This window comes from Bos taurus, chromosome 21 (genome assembly GCF_002263795.3).
Source record: "Bos taurus isolate L1 Dominette 01449 registration number 42190680 breed Hereford chromosome 21, ARS-UCD2.0, whole genome shotgun sequence".
NCBI lineage: Eukaryota > Metazoa > Chordata > Mammalia > Artiodactyla > Bovidae > Bos > Bos taurus.
The window spans coordinates 22,628,277-22,634,063 of record NC_037348.1 but is presented as its reverse complement, the minus strand read 5'-3'; the positions used below and the strand labels follow the sequence as shown (position 1 = coordinate 22,634,063).

Genomic DNA, 5,787 nt, shown 5'->3' with positions numbered 1-5,787 from the left:
TCTTTCTTTTCTTTTTTTTTTTTAGCACAGGCCCATGATTCTTTATCTCCTGGGTCTGCGACCCACATCTAATCTGGTCGAGTAACCGTAAACATTGCCAAAACGCCCAGAGTACGCCTAGGGAAGCCGGCGGTCACTGAGCACCAGAGGAGCCGGGTAGTGTTGCCTGCAGGGAGTTGTAGGCTGACGGCCACAGGCGTTTGCGCAACCTCCTTGAGAGGACTGTGGGATGCTGTGCCATGTAGATTGAGCCTGCAACAGCTACTGCAGGACCGTGGTCGGAAAACACAAATCTGACCTTGCTTTCTTGCTTGGAATCATTTGGCGAGGATGAGTTCTCATCACTCAAAGGATAAATTCATAGTCCTAAAGTAACATTGTGTCTTTTTCATCATGATTTAGTACCCGTGGTAGCCTTAACATTTCCTAACTATTCTTCAAGACGATTCTGGATGCTTCCTCCGAGAAAGGGACTTGCTTTGGACTTCTCTTTTCTGTGCTTCCACAGCACTATCTTACAATTCTCTAATACCATATACAATCACGGCTAGGTTTCCCGAGCGCTTACATGGTCGTTCTAGCCTAAACTATTTACCCTCACCAGCTCAGTAATTTTCACACAACAGTTTGAGACAGTTGCTGTCAGTCCCATTCTGCAGATGAGGAAACTCTGGCCTAGAGACGTTCGTTCACTACTCAGGGACAGTCTCCCACTAGACTACGAGTTCCAGGCTGGCACCGAAAGACCAGATATTTGCTTTTCCGCGGGCCACGCCCTGGGGCAGGGTCTGGTGACGACACTGCGTCCCATGGTGCTTTGCCCGCCAGCGCTGCCATTGGCCCGGCCAGTCGGCTCCCTTCCCAAAGTGAGGTGCCCTGTGGTTGCCTGGCCCCCGGGGCCCGGACGGAGACCAGGTCTGCGACTAGAAGGCTCTGGCCAGTGCGGGGAAGACGCTACGGTCAGTCACGGTTCCTGGGCGACAGCGACCTCCGCAGGCACGCCAGCACCCGCCAGGTGAGGAGGGCACCCAGGTCCGCGTCAGCTGTCGAGCCGCTCCACGCCCCTTGGTGCCCGAGTCCGCGACCCGGCCCTCCCAGGGGATAGTCATCGCGTCCCAGCAGAACCCATCCGCGAAGAAGAAAGACCAAAAGGGGAAGAACATCCAGGTGGTGGTGAGATGCAGGTAGGGCGAGCTTGCAGGGTTCCGAGCCCTGGGCTTTGCTGCAGGGCTCCTTCCTGTGCTGTCCGAGGAGAGGGATTTTGTCTGCAATTTTCTGAATGAACCAGACCTTCCTGTTTCATAGTTTCCTGCGTTCTAAAATTTTCTTCAGAAATGTACACTCCATTTTTTTCACGAGTTGCAGCAAGATCCCGTTTCAGACACTCTATCTCTTATGTATATTCCTTAATCAGAGCTTTCTTGGTGAGTTTCTGGTTAATTGAGTATGAGTTTCTGGTTAATTGAGGCTTATTGAGTATGTTCTTTGCTCTATGAGAGCAATGTACTCAGAGTTTCCAATGTACTCAGAGTTTCCTCCAGATTGAGAGATGCAGGAGAAACTTTTGCAATGATAAGATGTTCTTGTCCGTCCCCCAAGAGAGTCCTGGAGGATTCTAGTCAGGTTAGATTCTCGATAAGGAACATGAGGTGTTCTTTCTACAAGAGCAGTAATAACCCTTCCCAGAGTCAACAGGGACTGACTGATATTTCCAGCTTCCCGAGCTCTCTTGTCGACTGCTCCAGAACGGCCAATGTTTTTCTCACTGCCTGCAAGATCAACCAAGTTCAACTTTCCAATTTTAACAAGCTCCTCTCCATCAACTGTGGTTTCTTTCTTAGGTATTGTAACAGAGAAAACTGAGTGGGATCGACTAGAGCAGGCGTTCATCAAAGTTGCTCGGCTGTCTTTTTGCTGCCTCCTTCTCCAAAATTTGATAGACTTCATCCTTGTTGTGTACTGTAATTTCTTCTAAACCTTTGATTATCACTCCCCTCTTGTTATGGGGATCATCAAACATCTGCAGCCTCTCAGAAACATCAGAAGACGGATTAAGGAGATCAAAGAGCTCTTCATTATAGATTTCCAATAGCGACACTTTCACTGAAAATTCAGTACCATTATCAGTAAGTTTCTCAAAGATGTGATGAGGAGTACGTGGAATTATACCAGCCAAAGGATCCTCCTCCCAAGTATACTCTTCATTAGGGAGCTTTCACCTTCCATTGTAAAGGTTTTGCCTGTGCCGGTTTGGCCATATGCAAAAATAGTGCAATTATAGCCCATAATAACTTCATCCAGAACTGGACAAACAACACTTCTGTAAACGTCAATTTGTTTAGTATTTGCTCCAAAAATCATATCAAAAGTGTGTGTTTTCCTTGAGCTTTTGTCCACCAGTCCTCCAGTTCGAACACTAACTTCCTTCCGAACACTAACATTCTACTACCGAAGGGGCATTAGCTTTCCGCTCTGTCAAATTAAATGGTCTGCATCTCACCACCACCTGGACGCTCCTCCCCGCTTCATCCCTACCCCCGCAGATGAATTCAGCTGAGACGCCATGACCGTCCCCCAAGAAGGCCGGGCCACGGACCCAGGCGCCATGGGGCGCGGAGCGGCCAGGCGTAGACCGGGCACCTGTGGAAATCGCCATCGCCCAGGAACCGCGACTGACCGCAGCGTCCACCTCGCACCAACCTGAGCCCTCCAGCCACAAACCCAGCCCCCGCTCCAAGCCCAGGAAACAGCAACCACTCTCAAAAAGGAGCCGACTGGCTGGGCAAACGGTAGCGCCAACCCTCCTTCACTTTCATCAAGTGGCTTTTTAGTTCCTCTTCACTTTCTGCCATAAGGGTGGTGTCATCTGTATATCTGAGGTTATTGATATTATCCCAGTATCTTTTTGCCTTTGAGTGGGAGGCCCCAGGAGAAAAACACCAACAGATGACTTGGACAGTATTACCTCAGGGGTTTGGAGATAACCCCAACTTGTTTGGACAGGCCCTCAGCTGGGATCTCCTAGATCTGGACCTGGGACCTAATGGGAAAATATTACGTAGATGACCTACTAATCTGCTCTCCAGATGAGAAAAATGCCCAACAACATGCAATTCAGGTTCTAAACTTTTTGGCAGAAAGGGGATATAAAGTCTCCCACGCTAAGGAACAGATGGTTGAGACAAAGGTCACTTACCTGGGAGTTCAGATTACACACGGGTCCAGGAGGCTGTCCTCTGATCAGGTACAAGGAATCCTCCAGTTGTCCTCTCCCACGACTCGAAAACAATTGCGAGCTTTCCTGGGGCTAACTGGGTATTGTAGAATCTGGATACCCAACTATGGTCTAATTGCCCAACCCTTATATGCAAGCTTAAACAGATGGGTTGATTCAATCCCACTGATGTGGTGAACTCCTCAAAAGAAGGCAGAGGCTACAATAAAACAGGCCTTAACTCGGGCACCTGCCTTGAGGTTGCCAGACCCAGAAAAAGCATTCCAACTTTGTCCATGAAAGAGAGGGAATAGCCTTGGGAGTGTTAACTCAAAGGTTGGGATCTGAGCCCCAGCCTGTAGCTTACTTATCCAAGAGGCTCGATCCAACTGCCCAAGGCTGCCCTCCCCATCCCCCCACCCCCCCAACCCCCCGCCTTCTAAATCTTGCAGCTATTGCAATCATGATAGAAGATGCTTTAAAACTCTCCTTTGGGGGCAAACTAACTATTTTTACCAGCCACCAAGTAAAACAACTCCTAAATGGGAGAGGCCATCTGATCAAAGAATCCTCAGATATCAAGTAATGCTGATGGAAAATCCGGGCCTCACTATATCCCCGTGTGAGGTTCTTAACCCAGCCACCCTCCTGCCAACCCTCTGAGGGCTCTCTCCCCTTTCACTCTCGTCTAGAAACCTTGGACCACTGAACAAAACCCCAAGAGGGATTATCGGAAGATCCTCTGACCAATCCTGAGGAAATCTGGTACACTGATGGAAGCAGCTTTGTCTTGGATAGAAAAAGAAGAGCCCAGGTATGCAGTAATCTCCAATTTTGAGATCATAGAGGCTAAGCCTCTGCCACCAGGTACTTCAGCCGAATCACCTGAGCTCATAGCCCTGACTCAAGCTTTAGAGCTGGGAAAAGGAAAAAGAGTAGCCATTTACACTGACTCCAAGTCTGCCTTTCTGGTGCTACATGCACATGCCGCCACGTGGAAAGAAAGGGGCCACTTGACCACCTGAGGGTCCCCAATCAAATATGGTGATCAAATTCCTAGATTCTTGGAGGCAGTCCATATGCCCACTGAGGTTTCAGTCTCCCACTGTAAAGGACGCCGAAAAGGGAGCACAGAAATGGCACGAGGGAACCAAGCAGCTGATCAGGCAGCTAAGAGAGCAGCATTACAGAACAATGACCTAATAGGGCTTGCCACCCTAGTTCCACTAATTTGCCAGAAACTCCTTCATATACTGAAGGTGAGACTCTTAAAGCTAAGAGTGGGGGCTTTCAAGATCATGTGGTGGTTCCAAAAGGAGGGACTCCCTTTTCTGCCTGGGAACCTCCAATAGAAGTTGGTTAACTCCTTACATGCCACCACTCATTTAGGGGAAAAGGCCCTCCAAAGATTACTAGAAAGATTCTTCAGAGGAACAGGCCTCCAAACAACTATAAGGAAAGTTGTCTCCTCTTGTCCCACTTACCAATTAAACTACCCCCAAGGAGCTCGAAGACCCCAGCTGGCCCAGCCCATCCAACGACTTGGGGCCTACCCAGGAGAGGACTGGCAGATGGACTTCACCAGATGCCAGTTTCTCAAGGGTATAAATACCCATTAGTCATGATAGATACATTCACAGGATGGATTGAAGGCTTTCCCACCTGGACTGAGAAGGCTGAGGAGGTGGTAAAAAACTGCTCCATGAAATCATTCCAAGATTTGGTCTTCCCAGGTAATTACAAAGTGACGATGGGACATCATTTACTTCTAAGGTCACCCAAGGGGTCTTGAAAGCATTGGGCATTCCTTATTATCTCCATTGTGCCTGGAGGCCTCAGGAGGTCTTCAGGAAAAGTAGAAAGAGCCAACCAATTCTTAAAATCAGTGATAAAAAAGATAACCCAGGAGACCTCCACACCTGTATTGCCCATAAGGAACAGGTTGGTCTTAGTCCTTATGAGATGCTATATGGGAGAGCTTTTGTTTATGTCAATGACCTCTTCCTAGATTCAGAGGTTCAGACCCTCCAGTCTTATACCATGGCCATTGGGCAATTCCAACAGGATATACGTTTGTGGGGTATGAACTAGGACCCAAAAGATTCTAAGGAGTCACCACTATATGCTCCAGGGACTCAAGTCCTAATTAAAGTCTGGAAAGATGGGTCCCCAAAGGCTCAACTCCAGCCCACATGGAAGGGCCCCTAGCCTGTAATACTTTCTACCCCCATAGCAGTCAAGGTACCAGGACATGACTCCTGGATTCACTGCTCACTAGTCAAGCCATGGAAGAAAACAGAAGAGGACACTCAATACACCTGTGAGCCCTGGGAGAGCTCAGATACCTATTCAGGACTACAGATGAATGCCATTCTAGTGAACACCCCCAAAATCTGGTTTCTGGGGATAAGATTTCTCAGGATAGCTCTATAGAGCCAACACAGCTTGGCAGGGATTGTACTCCAAAACAGACAGGAGATAGATACTCTGATCCCTGAACAGGGAGGGACTTGAGCCATCCTGGCGATGGGAATTTGGAGTTGGCTAATGTGATTCATGGGGTCGCAAAGAGT

The 5,787-nt window shown here is 48.6% G+C and overlaps 1 pseudogene; it reads right to left on the bottom strand.

Moving 5' to 3' along the window:
* Nucleotides 1-1,105: 1,105 nt before the first annotated feature.
* On the bottom strand, nucleotides 1,106-2,565 carry LOC101902060 (kinesin-like protein KIF11; annotated as a pseudogene).
* Between the last annotated feature and the right edge of the window lie 3,222 nt (nucleotides 2,566-5,787).